Raw genomic sequence first — 16,359 nt, 5'->3', positions numbered from 1 at the left:
CCGTCATCGTCATCATCGTGTGTCCGCACCAGAGAGAGAGACCGACCACCCGTCGAGTCCACGAGCCGCGCCTCCTGGACTCGCCGCGCTGCCAAAAACGCCCGCTCGCCGGTGACAGTGACATGTGCGTTGCTCCAGTGCTGTGCCCTGCCGTTGCCGTCGTCGCCGTTGTGGCTATACGCCGGAGCAGCCTGCCGCGTGCCCGCTGTGCTGACTGCTGCTGCTGTTGCCGCTGCTGTGCCACCGTCGCCGCCGCTGTTACCGCCGTGCTGCCTCGCCGGAGCCGCTGTCGCCGTCGCGATGCGCCTCGCCGACGATGCCACCGCCTGCGAGATGCTGTGAGTATAACGAAGGTGTTTACGTTACTCGCCAGGTTGAGCGAGGAATCTTTATTCATCCGCGACTCGGAGCCGACGGCAGCGAGCTCCGGCGCTGTTTCGCTCCGAATCGTCGTCGCCGAATCGCGTCTCGAAATCCCACAGAGGTCACAACGAGGAAGAGAAAGAGAGAGAGAGCGAGAGATCTCATCCGTCCGGCCCGCGTTTTTCTTTTCTTTTTCTTTATTTCGTTTTCCTTTGCTCCGGATTATTTATGGTCGAGATCCGCGCGCTCGAACCGCTTCTCTCCTCTCCCTTTCTCCCTCACCCCCTCGCCCCTCCCGACTCGAGATACGCTCTTCCAGTGGAATAATAATTTCTCCGCTGCACTTCTGGCCGCGAACGCGCGTACCGCTCGGCTTCTTCCTCTCCTCGCGCGTGCATTAACGCCCGTGCTCCTCCGTCAGTTCCTCGCGCCACGGCAGCGCGGAACGCAGGAAGACAACGGCGGCTCGATTTCGTCTCGAGAGAGACGTCGTCTGTGCGTTGTCCGGGAATGAATATTGCACCCGCGGGGAAATCGCGCGCCGCTCGTTATCTATCGATTCCTTCGGCGTACGTGACCGCCGTGGCTGCCGTCGCCGCCGCTGCCGCCGCCGACGGACGACGGCGTGTCTTACATCTGCTGGCGATCCGTTCCTTCCGTCGGCGTGTCGCGAACGAGCGTTCGTCCTCGCGCCGCTCGAGTCCCGTTCCGGAGCTTTCCCGCCGACGAATGAATCTCCTCCGGAGATTGGATTCGCACGCGGCGAGGCATTTCAGGCGCGAGAAACCGATACCCGCGCCGGAGGTATCGATTTTGGGGAAAAGCCCCGTTGCCGTCGGCTGCCGTCAAGAGAGTTCATGGCGCGAGATCCTCTTTCTCTCTTTATTTTATTTTTATTTTAAATTATCAGTCTTATATGCGTAATTCTTTACTTATAACTACATTATTTCGCTTTTTATCCCTGTATGCGGTCTTCCTGCATTATTCCGTTTGTTCTTACACAGCGAAAAAAATGCTGTTGAATCAACGGTATCGGTTTAATTGCAAATAACTCATCAATTCAATAACACTATTAATTAAACAAAAAAAGATTAAAGTTGCTGGGAGTTGTTATTTGAATGTCTTAACGAAAGCTCGACAAAGTTATTTGACGTTTAAATTTATTTACGCTTTGTTTAATTAAGCTATATATTTATTTCTTAAATCATTACAATGATTCACGGCACCTAGAATGCACTTTTTTGTATATGACGACATTTGGTCATTCAATGGACGAAGTATCTGTAACATTCTGCTTCCAATAGGAGCACAGGACATTTTAGGATTTTATTTCAACTTGTTTCACGTCACACTGTACACTGTAGGATTACTCCAGATAGAGTTGAAACATTTGTATCTATTTAATGTAGTCTTTTCATGATTGTTTAAAATTAAGGATGTATCAGACATACAGTCTCCGCAAAGTAAACGAAATTTGAAAATGTGTTTAATATTAACACTTCAAATAAGCTATATACGTATAAAAGTTGTATGAATAAAATTATATATTTATTTAATAACATATTTTTATAGTTTACTTGCTCTATTTTTCCTGTTATAAATAAATTATTTATTTATGACATTAAGAAAGATCTCAATTTTTTGTGTAAGTACACAAAAAAAAGTTGGTATCAAATCAATAATTTATTGTTTCATAAGCAAGAATATGAAATCTTCTTGGAAAAATTTATAATTTTAAACAAACATAACTTGCTTACAAAAGACTTTTCTTCACATAAACAAATTATGTTTGTTTAAGAATATAAAATCTTCCAAGTAGACTTTATATTCTTGCTTATATGTATAATAAATGAAACAATGAGTTGCTGATTTAAAACTAAATTTTTTTGTGTACTTTAGGTATTCAAGATGATACAAAGTTTTATTGTGATTGTCTGTCTAGTTATTTTGAAAATAAATAAATTTTATTTATTTTACAGAACTGGTCTCTAGCTGCATCGCAATGAAACTTCAGATAATTTATCTTGAAAATTGAAAGTACTTAATATAAAAATTTAGATTTTTTTATTATTTCTTATTTCATTATTTTATTATTAATTACATTTTTATTGGAACATATATCTATTTCTTATTAAAATAATTTTTTATCCAGATAGAAAATCGCTACCACCAAATTTTTTCCATTACTTTCTAATGCAATATAAAACAATCTGTAATTTTTATATAATTTTCAGAATTTTCTCTGTTTTGAGAAATGTCTTATACATCCTTAAACCGTCACACCTCAATAATTGCGCTTAACTCTTATTTGTATATTTTTTAATTATTGAAAGTTCCTACTTTATTTCTTTTTAAAAAGATTAAAAATAATAACAATAACAAATATAGTTGAATGGATAAAATTTAGGTGAATCATCTATTTATTTCTTGAGACAGCGTGTGATTCGATGTTAATTGAATCAAACTAGCTTTTAATTTATATTACAGCACTTTTTTCAATGTAAAGGGTTTGCTCTAGAGCACTTAATAATATCCATTTCCACCAATGTAGATTAATGTTGATCTCAGTTTAACTTACTCTTCATCTTATTCTAATTTTTAGAACCACACTGTTAAAAATCGTTAGCAGAATTTAATGTATTTTAACGGAAGCAGATTTCAAGCAGGTACATTAAAAAACATTTAATGTTGTAAAAAATGCACTAAATTTCACGCACACACTTTTCAATTATAAAGATACATTAAATTTAATGTGCTTTAAATGCAATGCTTAGCTTAAAAATACATTGAATTTCATGACATTCTTAATGTTCCAACACTGTTGGAAAAGCTGAAGTAAATCAAACCGAGAAACCAAAGTTAATCTACATTGGTGAAAATGAACATAAACTGTCCATTTCTCTCCATGCGGCACCTCCTCTCCTCGAAATCGAAGCGCGTCGTCGGAGCTCTGTGCGGTGTGTGCCTCGCCACGAAATGCCCGAAATGCCGCTCACCGCGAGACGGTGGAGTCGCGCGCCTAGGGTCGGTGGAATTTTCGGCGCGTCGAGTCCATCGCTGCCGCGTCCGCGTCGCGGGGCACGTAAGTGTGTCGCGTAACAGTTGCCCGCGGAAGAAAACGCGGCGATCCGGGGCGAGCACGTCGTCGTTCGAGACACGATTGATCGCGCGGTAAGTGCACAACGCTCGGTGCAACGGCGCCGTGTCTGCCCAATCTCTCTCTCTGTCTTTCTCTTCATTTTGGGAAGGAAAATGAAAACGGCGAAATGATTCAACTCAGTGAACTATCCCGCAGTTCCGCGAAAAACGCGACAAGTGAGGTGATGGTGATGATGATGATGATGATGATGATGAATCGTTATTTATTTTGCGCCCCGGGATATATTCCTCTTAAGACAATAATACATATTAGAGATAAGAACATGTAGAAAACGCAAAATATCAATATTTTAGACTATAATACTAATCAAAGGTTTAACGCTTTGCGCTCTAAGCTAAAATACAAGTAGAAGAAAATAAGGTACCTGAGTCGAATGAGGTTCACCTAACTTATTTTATTTTTAATAAACTCTATAGAGATATTTTAAGTAAATTGCACTAAGTGAGAATAAAATGTGTATTTCAATCAAGTACAAAATGTTTATTTTAATCAATACAGAGTTAAATTAACTTTCATAATAGAAAATTTGTAAATAAACAAAAAAATTTTTTTAACTCTGCAATGAGAGAAAGAGAGAGAGAGAGAGAGACGTTAGGCTTTATTAAAGGCTTGTGTTTTTAATGGGGCTCAAATCAGAAATAAATTGAAGATAAGAAAGGAACTAAACATCATCTAAATCACTTTTAAAATAATTATTAATCACAAGAAAGAAATTCCTTAGAATCTATATACTCTATTATTGAACATCACAATTATTTTTAATTTTTTCTGTAATTGTGTTTTTTAACTTTTGGAAATTCTTGATCATTTGAGTGCAATTTTAGTTTCTTAAATGTTAACAGCATTGAAAATCGTTATGTATCAATAACTACATTCAACGCTAAACATGTTTTGTAAGCGGAAAGGGAGAAGGAAGAAGTAGCAACGTTATTATCTCGCGAGATAACGTGTCTGTTCTTTTCAGCTGAACTTCCTATACGATTCACCTTTTCTCTCTTTTTCTTCAACGTGAGAAGAAAAAGGAAAAAGGTTGAACCGTGCAGAAAATTCGGTCAGAAAGTGCAGGTCTAACGTCGGGATGACCGCTAGATGACTGAACCCAGCAACGCAGGACGACTCTAGGCCCTCTCTATTGATTCAAGTTACCCTACTGACTCATTTACTACAATTTCACCCAAACATGGATCCTCGCCTCCCGTCGTCGTTTCACGTTCGTAATGTGCGCGAAATATTACATTAAAATAGCTCGTGTTTCCTCTTCGGCTCGGTCTCCCGGATTTAAGGGCAAAAGTGGACGGTTCTACGAACGCGCGCGCTAATGAAGGGACACCAACGGCGAGGTTTCGTCAGCAAAAGTGGAGTAAAGCTTTTCGATGGCGTTACTGCGCAGTAGGACGAGCCTGACCCCCCGAGTCGACGCTAACATGGTGGTTCGTTCCATCGTGAACGCCGCCGACGCCGGCGGCGGCTTTTCCGCCTTGGGTCTCCCCGATTCCGGCATTTCGTACGCGTGTCCAGGTGATCGACCTTATCGATATGATCGAGTGATCGTAATCAGTAGGTATGTGCGATTCGAGAAACCATTATAACGCTATTAGCTTCGCGAGCCTATCTCGTAATAGCTCGATATCAGTTTGAACGGTGCTCGTCATTGTCCGACGATAATTAGATCGTTTCCAAGGTAAAAACGCCAGCCGCGACACAGATCGAGACACGAACAATGGAAGAACGTCGTCGTTGGCGTATACGATCGAGCTAAACTGTCGCTGCTTCAGATGAAACGTCGCACGAGCTCGAAGTGAATCGGACTGGTCTCGTTTCATCGAATTTTTATAAGGCGAGTCGATAACTCGATTATCAGGAGTTCCGATAAGTTTCAACTTCTTCCTCGAAAGGTCTTTTCAATTATTCGATGGTTGAACATTGTTCCGCGACTCTTTTACGTTTTCGTAAATCGCTCGCATTTAATTGTATTACTCGTCTTACATCGTAATTCCTAATCCCTCCGGCTGTTTGGCTACCGCTGAAACCGTAGCGACGAAGCCCCTAAGCGCGAAATCGTCAAACTGCATCGTGGATACATCTCGTGTTTCTGTCCCAAGTTATTAATCTTTCGCGACACCTTTCACAGAAATAAATCGATAGTCAGCGCTCCATTATTTTTACTTTACCGTGTCGCGTAGCGCGGTTCGTTATTCATACACACGAAAGACTACTGAGAGAAGCGTTTATTCAATTTACTTTTTTTTTTTCGTTTAGATTCGCACAGTAACCGTTATCTTTAACCCTCCGTGGTACAGCGTTTTTGTCACTGCTTTCCTCGCCCGGGTTATCTGGTGTCTGATAGCGTTTTCGAAAGGGTTTTTGGGCTTAAAAAGAAATCTAAAAAAATTCTAGCACACTCCTTCAACATTCCAGAATACGATTTTGCAATTGTTTAATCCGAAACGTTTTCCGTTATTTTGTATGTGTTCGAATTCGAAGGAGAATAATTGGGTTCTAAAAAAATCTGAAAAAAAATTTTGGCACTCTTCTTCAACATTCCAAAATACGATTTCACAATTGTTTAACCGGTAACGATTTTCACTTTTTTTTTTATACGTGTCGAATTTCAAGCAGAATAATTCTAAATGGAAATTTTGTCTTTAAATCCCTGGATGGACCATGGAGGGTTAATAAACGTTTTCCTGATAATAATCTTAAAACTTGTTATTTACTTGAGTAGTAATGTTTAAGAAATATATATACTTCAGAATATATTCACTACAGTAATACATATTTCTTATATTTCTGATTTATTTTCATCAAATATTACTTGTCTCAAGTAAATGATAATAAATGTATTTTGAGATTATTGTCACACGAAAGAAAAAATTGATTGCAGCATCAAAAATCTGCGCTAGATTTCAATTGTACATAGCTAAAATTTAGTTGCACCCCACACAGATTTTTGTTGCTACAACTAACTGCAACTAATCTTTTTTGTCCGCGCAAGAAAATAGTTTTTATAAAGATAACCATTACTCAAAAGAAGAAAACTGAAGATTTGGTAATTCTTTTTTCTCTTAGCATGCGAGGGGAATGACATTTTCCTCTGTGCAGCTTGCCATCGGCTTAGGAATATTACAATTTGGGAGTTATAATTGCATGTTATGTGGATCGTTTGGGAGAGGCATGTGTCGTCATATCCTGCTAGATGAAGTCCACCTCGATATCGTAAAGGGTTAGAAAGCGAATCAGGACGCACGCGAGGCGCGCTCGCTTCGTTCCCGTCAACACGTTTTACACGTTATACGACGTTAGACGAAGGACGGTAAACCAATCTTGCCGGCCGAGCATGGCTTCTCAAAGCCGTCTCGTTGAAAAAGGAAAAAAACGTAGGTTCCGCTGCACCGACATCGCATTCAGTCCGAAATCTTTTTCCTTCTACAACGCTTCTCGGAGCACGACGGATTACTGCCGTGCATTCGAATCTTTAATTGCGAAGCAAGTAACTTTATTTTGATAAATTAGAAGAATTAGAAGATTTGAAAAGAAAAGGATTTGTTGAAATAGACTTTAACATAAAGTCCTCTTATAATAGCTTTTCTTGATTCTATAAAGGAAAAAAAATATATATATGGAAAGATAATTAGACACAAAAAATGTATAATATATGTCTCGTTTAAAGCCGTAAATTTAATTTTACGCTAACATTAAATGATTTTTACAATGCGAGAGCAATTTGGAATGCAAATAATAGCATTTGAGTTATAAATGTTTTATTACTTAAAAAGTGACATAAGTAAAGCGTTAGCATTTTTTAAATGAAAAGAAATAGATCCTAAAAATTGCAAAATTGTGAAATAGTTTTCAAAAATTCATTATAATTGTGTGTGTGAAAGTATAACATGGAAAAAAGTGAACCTATGCATATTCATTCTAATTGAAACGTTCCAATGCAGAATTTTTAAAATGCTCTGAAAAGTGCTAATTGCGGGATGTCTCACTTTTCTGCAGAGAAAAAGGTATTTGGTATTTATGACCATAATTGAATGAGAAAATAATTATGATAAGGAGCTCCATTTTCACAGTTTTCACTTATCATAATGTTAATAATAATATAATCTTCTGATTATAGTTTTAACTACTATGCAAAAATTTTACTATAAATTATGATAATTTTAAATTCTTAATATAAAAGAATATCAAGATATTTAAGACGGATGATTAAAATAAAATAATCACTTTTACGTAGTAAATGTAATAACAATTATAATGAATATAATTATGTTCTTAATATTCACTTATGTAGTAATAACCAGTAACTATAATTTGCATGGTTAAAAGAATATAAGTACACTGAAAATGACTATAAATTGTGGTTCAATTATAATAAGTGCAACTATTTTTTCTCTTAGTGTCTCAACGGAACGATATGTCAAATAGAAATGAAAATATTACAATTATATTATAATTATCGTAGCAATTTATTAGGAAATAAAATCTGAAATTGAGAAAATGTGGAAGATGTTCAGCTTATATCGAAGTAGTAAAACAAATGTGGAATTCGCGCGCGAGAAGTCGTTACGTACGAAAAAGAAGAAATGAAGAAATTCTAGTTATGAAGGTTTCTACCCGCAAAATATCGGTCATTTCTTCTAGATAAGCTTGCAGTCGATTTAGAAACGTTACGTAAATCCTCGACAGCGCGATATCGATTTTAGCGAGCTTTTCGAAAGCATTTCGCGTGCTGCGAGTAGATCTAAGCGCACGATATACGCGGTTTGTGACGTCACACACATCGGAATGACGTTCGGGATTGAAGTGCGAGAGCGAAGCTCGCTCGTGTCGGCAATGGATCTCTCTGTTAGGCGTCAACGATAGAGAGGCGCGATGCCGACGACGTCGACGTCGACGTCGCCGTTGCAAGTAGGTCAACTGGACTCGTGCGCGCGACCGAGGCGATGTTTGCGACCGCGAGACCGTTTCGCTGTTAGCGCAGCTAGCAGAGGCGATTTCGCCGTAATGCAGCGCTGCGTTTCACCGATCCGATTTGATGAAAAATCGCGTTCTACCACAGGATCAAACTATGCCTGATTATATAATACTCCTATCTCTTTATTGTTGCACTGTTGAAAAGTCAAATTTAAACCAATCCCTTAAATTAAATAACATTTTAGACAATTAACCAGATGCGATTGCTTTTTTTTTTTTTTTAAATTTCACTGTAGATAGAACACTAAGGATGACCTGACGAATGTCGAACGTAATGAGCTTTTGTATAAATATTAAATTATATTTTGTCTTAGTAGACGTGTAAACAAACTATGACTTTAGCAAGTGCATCCGGCTAGACTTGTATGCTCCATCATCACGATATATTGTTCAAATGACATTTTGTTATTATTTTCACTTCCATATGTGTCAAAATTTGTCTTGACACAAAGCATGTAGTTAGAAGAACAACTTCGTGCAATCAACCCATTTCTGTGGCTGAATTGCTTCATTTTCAAGCAGTGTCTATATTAACGTGCGCACTTAGTGAATAATAGACTAAATCTGAGTCAAATTTGATGTTTCTTGAGTTTAATTTCATTATCTTAAATTAACGACGTATTGAATAAGAGCAATAGTGACTTATAAGAATGATTAAAAATTACTCAAATTAAATAAAATTCGATACTGTGAAATTTACAGCGTGGAGTGCAAGCGAAATAAAGGTACATTGTTAAAAATGAAATTCAATGTATTTTTAAGTTACACATTAAATTTAATGTATCTGTAACTGAAAATCATGTGCATGAAATTTAGTGCACTTTTGACAACATTAAATTTACATTAAATGTACATTAAATGTTTTTAATGTATCTGTTTGAAATTTGCTTCCGTTACATTACATTAAATTCTGCTACCGATTTTTAACATTGTACGGACGAGAAGCGCAGAAGGTCGCGAATATACTAAACTAAATTTGAAATGTATTACATTTAAATCAAATTGAGTCAAATTTAATGCATTTCTTAATTAAATTGTTTAATTACGTTATTTAATTAACAACATGTTGAGCAGTGATGAAACGGACCGTATTTGAGAATTTTGATCTGTTAAAAATTAATAGTTACACTGTTAAATTCATAATGTCGATTTGTTCTCAATTTGTCATTGAATTATTTTTTAATCCTTCCTGTATCGCCACTGTTCTTGCTTAATGTATTGTTAGTTGAATTAAAACAGCAGAGTTGAACATATTTAACTTAGAAATGTATTAAATTTAACTCAAATTTAGTTTATTCAGTACGTACGTACGTTAATATGAACACCGCTTGTTTTAAAATTAAGCAATTCAATCACAGATGTTTTTGTGTCAAAATAATAAATTTCTACACACGTGGAGGTTAAAAATAACCAACTATTATTTAACTCGAAAGTTAAATTTGATCCTTTAACATTTAATAATTTAAGTTCGAACAATCGAATCTTTTTGCTGACGAAAATTCCCGATTTCTAATAGCAAATTTAACGTTCTATCAAAATTCTATAACTATCAAAATTCATATTACTCTCGAATGTACGCATTTGTCAATGTCGCTCGAGTCAATGAATTCATCGACGTAACGTGGTAATTTTTGAATAACAAATGTGATAATTATTAGTTACGTAGAAGTAAACATAATTTGCGGTACCATTGTCGCCTCGTCGTCGTGCTGTGGTTAGTTTATATGTATATGCGGATAGTGTGTGTTTCCTTAACGCACATTATTCTCGACAAGTAATATTTCTTTCCCCGTGCATCTTTGGAAAGAGGCGTTTTCGAGAATAACGGGTCGGGTCAAGGTAATCCAGATTTGTGGAGAGCCAAGTTTTGAGAAAATGTAGCTCATATAATTTATATCCAATCACACAAAAAAATGAATTCTTAAAAGAAATGCAAATATGCTTTAATCAAGAATATTTTATGCTTAGAATAGCGCTAGGAATAAATAATCTCCGATAAAGAATACTACGTTATTTTTAAAACAAAGTGAAAAGATGTTTTTAGTTAAAAACAAATTTTACCTTATTTAAAGAATAGAGTTGTGCCCGTTCAACGCTAAATATGCTTGCATTAGGATTATTTTTTCTTCATCGCGGGCGGATCTGCTGCGGCGGATTCATTGCTCATATCACACATGTTACCTGTGGGTAGCAAATCCACCGCAATAGATCCACCGTGGCAGATCCGCCTGTGTGTACGTACAAGCAACCCCGGCCTTTCTCTATCGCTGTGACAAAGTCGGCCGTCTGTTAATTAAAACATAGATTAGATAGAATGAGCTGAACATTTTACTTATCTTTGAAAGTTTGAATCACATTTTGGAGGTATATTTCATAAATATAATATTTCACTTACGAAACTATCCTCGCTTACTTCATAATCGTTGAATCATCTTGATTGATACTAGAATCCACCGGGCTCTCGTGCACACTGTTGCTCACGAACGCGAAACAAGTGAGCTTCGAACGTAAGTCGAGCGCACTTTCAATTCTTAATCCAAGAATAAATAGCTTTCAAATAATGCGATTGAGTTTGTTGTGAGAATAATATAATATTAGAAACGAGAATACGATCTTAAGGATAAAATAGATATAATTTGCACAGATCTACTTATCATTGATGCAAGTTAACAGTTGTAGTTGAAGAGAACATTTTATACTTGAATGAGAACAAATAGCATTCAAGAATGAAAGTACACATGAATTAAGAATTCATTTCTTTTTTGTGTGTGATAATAACAAGCCTCCGATTCGCGATAGATGATTAAGGAACATGACATACGTAAATGGACATATCAACAAGTATGTGTTCTATAACATGGAGCAAGCAACACATTAATTATGCACGCTTGGATTACGTTTACATTGCCATGGAAATACGTCGATCGATGCTCGTAGCCTGGGGAAAGCGCCGGGGGAGCGCGTAGTCAGGAAGAATCGAGGAAAACCCATAAGGAAGACGCGAGAAAGTTATGGCTCTTCCAAACTTTCCTAAATAGGGTTTCACAGTTTTGTCGAGATTTATTACGTCCTTTGGGACGCGCATCTACAAGTAGGGCCGAATAAAAAGGAAATATGGGACTTTCGGAGACCTAGCGGATAAAAGATCGGGGTAATTAGCGTTATTTAAATCGAGAATTAATTTATCAATTTCCCAACTCTCGTTAGACAGTAATTGCCAATATTCCGACTGACGATTTGCTTTCTCGAATCTTGAAGGAGAAAGAGATGGAAGAAAGAATTGAGAGAAAATTGCAAAAACGAATATGGCAATCACATGAAATTGTTTATCGTAATTAAAACGATAAAACGCGATAATGAATTTAACTCATTTACGTGAAATTATCATGTATTAATAATAAATCTCGTATTAATACATATTGCTAGGCGACGAAATTATTGTTTAATGCCCGCGTATAGTGTAGGGAGCCGGTGTGTGTATATTAAATTTCTGATTAACGATTTATCTCCCGTTGCTTTGTGTGCCGATATTCTCTCAAAATAGCAGCTTAACGTACCGCAACATGAAAGAATTAATTGTACTCGTTTAGTGCCATAATCGTGAATACTCAAATGCAATCCAACAACATTGTTATCGTCGTAGATAATGACTACGGCTCCAAAATAATCTTTGATTAAGTGCAAGCCTGTTGATGAGTCGACAAAATTAAATAATAGCGAGATAATTTTATCTTCGGGGATTATCAGTATTTTCTCAGTAGCTTCTCTTTCCTCGAATAATAATCGATAAGTACCCACGGTGGCTCTTGTCGGTCGCTTTTTTAACTTTTAATACAAACCTGACAAGTATTTCACTTTGTTCAAAGGCGATATTTGTCAGAAGCAGAAGTTGAATACCGATAATCTCGATGGTATTAATCTTTGATGCTATAATATAAATATGCGTTTTTTTATAAATATGAAAGAAATGTCTCATATGATTATACGACGGCCATTATAAATGTTTTTATGTCTCTCGCGTACTCGTCGTTGTTTTAATAATTTAAAAATGATTTTCTCGCGATAATCACAGTCGACGATGAAGTAATATGGATTTTTTTCTATCTCACAAGGATGCATTCAGCAATTTATTATCGTCACAATGATGTTATTATTCAATAGTATTATTATTTAATTAGAAATTTCATTTTCGATAATTAAAGAACCATGAATAATATATTAATTTTGCATACCGCAGAGGTATTTGAAAAGAATTATTTGTTATGGACATTCGTATTTCGTTATTATTTTTATCCGCAGCAAAAACTGTCGATCGGATTTTTCGAATGTAAAAGAAAGAAGTGGCGAAAATAATAAAGCGGCGCTACGTCATAGACTTTTCCATCATAAAATATCTTGTTTTCGTATTCCTCATTTCACATTCTATTGAAGAAGTTAGGGGGATGTTTGAATTTATTAAATATTTGGATGTTTATTTGAATTGACAACAATGACGATACCCTGAAAAATATTTTGACAACGAGTTTCCAAGGCTCTTAAGTGAACTTTAATGTTCTGCGGAACATAAAACGATACTAAAGAAAATTAAAATATAAAAGAAAACAAAATTGTCCAACTCTTTGTCCAACTAAAATTTAGTAAATGTTTATTGTTTGAAACAACACATGAAACAACAGTAACTATAATTACACTGAGAAAAAAAGATATACTGAAATGTAAAAGAAATTTAAGTAAACTATGAACGCATTTTCTTCAAATAAAGGATTGTATTTATTTATTTGAAGAACATACTTTTTTTTAATAAGTAAATCATTCACTATTTATAAGAATTATTTTATTCATTGTTGTGTGAAATTGAAATATAAATTTCATTTTTTATAAATTAGTAATTTTTTAGTAATATTAATTTATATAATTTAAAAAAATAATTTTTCTATGCAGTAAATTATTTATAATTTGTCACAGATAATTAACTTTCTGCATTATAATAAATGTTTACTTAGAGTCTTAAAATTATTATTTATTAGATATTGTAGAAGTTGTATTACAGGGGGATTTTAAATCATTTTAAAAGATATATATTTCTTATAAGTAACTTATTTTTTTATTTTTGTAACCTCTCCTTTCTTCTTATAGTACCATACGCTTAGCGTAGCGTGTGGATGTTCATGTGTTTATTGCACGATGTGGAGCGTGTCTTCTTCTGCGCGTCTGAATAAAGTGGCAGCATCTTAGATGTCACACCAATTCCTGAGGCTGCGGAGCTATGAGTGTTGTTTGTGCCCTCGATCTTTCCGATGGGAATGATTTTGAGGAGGTTGTATCTAGATCCTCGTAGTATATGTCCGAAGTATGAAATTTTTCGTAGTTTTACAATGTTCAATAAGTAATTGACGATGTGTGTTAGTACGGTGTAAGCACTCTGCATTAGATATATGATCAACCTAGGAGATTTTTAAGAAAATCTTCTTAGTATCCACATTTCGAAGGCTTCTATTCTGTTAAGGGATACAACTTTGAGCGACTAGGTTTCAACTCCATACAACAATACTTCTCCTTTAGAAATGTGAATTTAAATAAATATTGAAATGTTATTTTTGAAGTTGAAATATTTGGATTGAATATTTTAAACATTTATTTATTTAGATGTCAAGTATTATTAATTTCTGCAACGTATTAATTTCTCTTTGAATTTGATGGAAAATAAATTATTCAATGAAATGTTCTTCACTTTGATTTATTATAATTAAGAGAAGAAACTTTATGCTTTAAACATTATTTATTTAAATTAAATAAATCGAATTTTAATAAATACTAAAATTTACTAACATTGAAAAAATATGTTCTTAGTAGAGCTGGTTATCACGGAATTATCACTCGCCTATGCGAGGCAGATACGTGCTAGTAATAATTCTCTAATTAAAATTATAATAAATTATAAAATGCATTAGCTGTCTTAGATCTAATCTCGTCGCGTTTAACTACAATAGAGTAATATTTATAGATCCAAAAGATATCAATAAGAAGCTAGAAGACTTGGACGCTGCTCTCTCCATTCTCCCTTGAAGTATCATTAACCTCACGACTGACTTTCGTTGAAACTTCATCAATATCGTGCATCTGAAAAGCATCAATTTGGACTATGTAATGACATTAGCAACGTAATACGACATCCCGAAAATATCGATGAATTATACAGGCAATGTTGTTCGGAACGGGAATCCTCGTTCTTCCTGTATAATTTATCGATATTTTTGGGATGCGCCACGTTGGATGCAATGACACCCAAGAGAAATCGCTATTTGTCATCCTTGCACATGAGGTATCCTTCGACAGTCTCGCGCAACCGCGGTCGTCCTTGTTCCCGCGTTACGCCAATCCTGTATACTCGAAATTGACGTCATCAGTGTGTCTCCGGATCGCTTAGGTATTTCCACGCCGTACCGGCGACGGCTCTCAGCGTACCGGATTTTCCACTTTTTCACCTGTTGAAAATTCCAGCCGATTTCTATGGGGCTCGATAGAAGCAGTGCCCACCTTCCCGCGCGTAGTAGCGTCCAAGTTCTATTTCTAGGTTCTCCCCGACGACGACGACGACGACGACGACGACGACGACGACGACGAGCGTCAAGCGGAGCGACGCAGCGGGCCGCGCCGCGTCGCGACGCCGCGTTTCCCGAGTTTCCGGCGCCAGCGTCGATGTGCGTGACGCTCGATATTTTAAGTTCCACCCAGGACAGCGGAGCGCTCTCCCCACGGCTGATCTCCTCTCCGTCCTTTCCACCTTCCCCCCTCTCCCCTGGTGTGTCACCGTTTCCGTTTTGCTGTTTTTCCCTTCTTCGGCATCGCTTCACCTCCCACTTAAATGTTATCGCTTAATCCTAAGAGGAATCCACACATGCGGTTTGTCCGGCAGATCCCCTTATATTGCATTTTCTCTACCCTGCGGTTTTCTTATTTCGCCGGAATTATCAGAGCGAGCGCGAGGGAATATCGTGCTCATGCCATCATTAAAATTCCTTTTATCACAGCCCTTAAGTAACGCATTTTCGCGTTTTCCTATTTTCCCTCTTAAATTACGTAACGCGATGTCCGCGCGCGCGAGAGGCTGCTTTAAAAGTCCACGAAGCTTTTAACTTTTAAAAGTTGTAAGAAGAGAGGAGGCTTCATGGAAGGTAATTATTACTTTATGAATGCCTGTGGATGTTATAATAAGATGTTTATTAAAGAATTTCGTATTTAGTTTGTTTCTACGAATAAAACGTTTAATGGACGTGAGAAGATGCCGCACGGTTTCTCCCCCTCCCCCCCCCCCCCCCCCCCTTTACCCCTTTCGTTACGTCGCGTCGAGGAAAAAATATTTGCACTAAACATATAAAAAGGAAGATTCTTTTCTATTCCATTCTATTGTTGTTGCTTTTGAAAAGATTTTGTTCTGGTCGGGTGGGATGCGCTGCGTCCGAGGTCGACGTCGGTTCGGCGAAGGCAAACACCTTTCTCCCTGCCCTCTTCTTTCTTTTTTCTTCTCACTTTCTCTCTTTCCTTCTTCACCCCTTCCTTCTTCTCGTTCCTCGTCCGAATCTCAGCTGGCCCGCTGGCCCGCGCGCTCATACGAGAGTGTATCGAACTTCCGCGTGGCTAGACTAAGCGAACGCCCCGAGGCCACGATTTCTTTAAGCGATTAAAATGCGAATTTTGCCAATGGCACTTGATTCATAGTCGCTACGGGGTCAGTTGAGTTGCTCGCGTCAATTTTTGCCATGTGCATTCTATATTTATATGTGATACAAATTTGATTATATAATTATTATTCTATATAAATATGTATTCTACATTTATGACTTGTTATCGGGCGAACA

At 37.0% G+C, this 16,359-nt stretch overlaps 1 protein-coding gene across 1 annotated transcript in view; it reads left to right on the top strand.

The window, feature by feature from the left end:
• Positions 1-118: 118 nt before the first annotated feature.
• The window catches only part of LOC105207913 (titin homolog), a 46,987-nt gene continuing 30,746 nt past the window's right edge, over positions 119-16,359 (top strand). Inside the window, exon 1 of the mRNA XM_026133145.2 lies at positions 119-338. The gene's annotated coding sequence lies outside the window, so the exon portion shown is untranslated. The remainder of the gene's footprint in view (positions 339-16,359) is intronic.

The sequence above is a fragment of the Solenopsis invicta genome, chromosome 3 (genome assembly GCF_016802725.1).
Source record: "Solenopsis invicta isolate M01_SB chromosome 3, UNIL_Sinv_3.0, whole genome shotgun sequence".
NCBI lineage: Eukaryota > Metazoa > Arthropoda > Insecta > Hymenoptera > Formicidae > Solenopsis > Solenopsis invicta.
The sequence above is the reverse complement of the archived record's forward strand: the minus strand, read 5'-3'. Positions and strand labels throughout refer to the sequence as shown.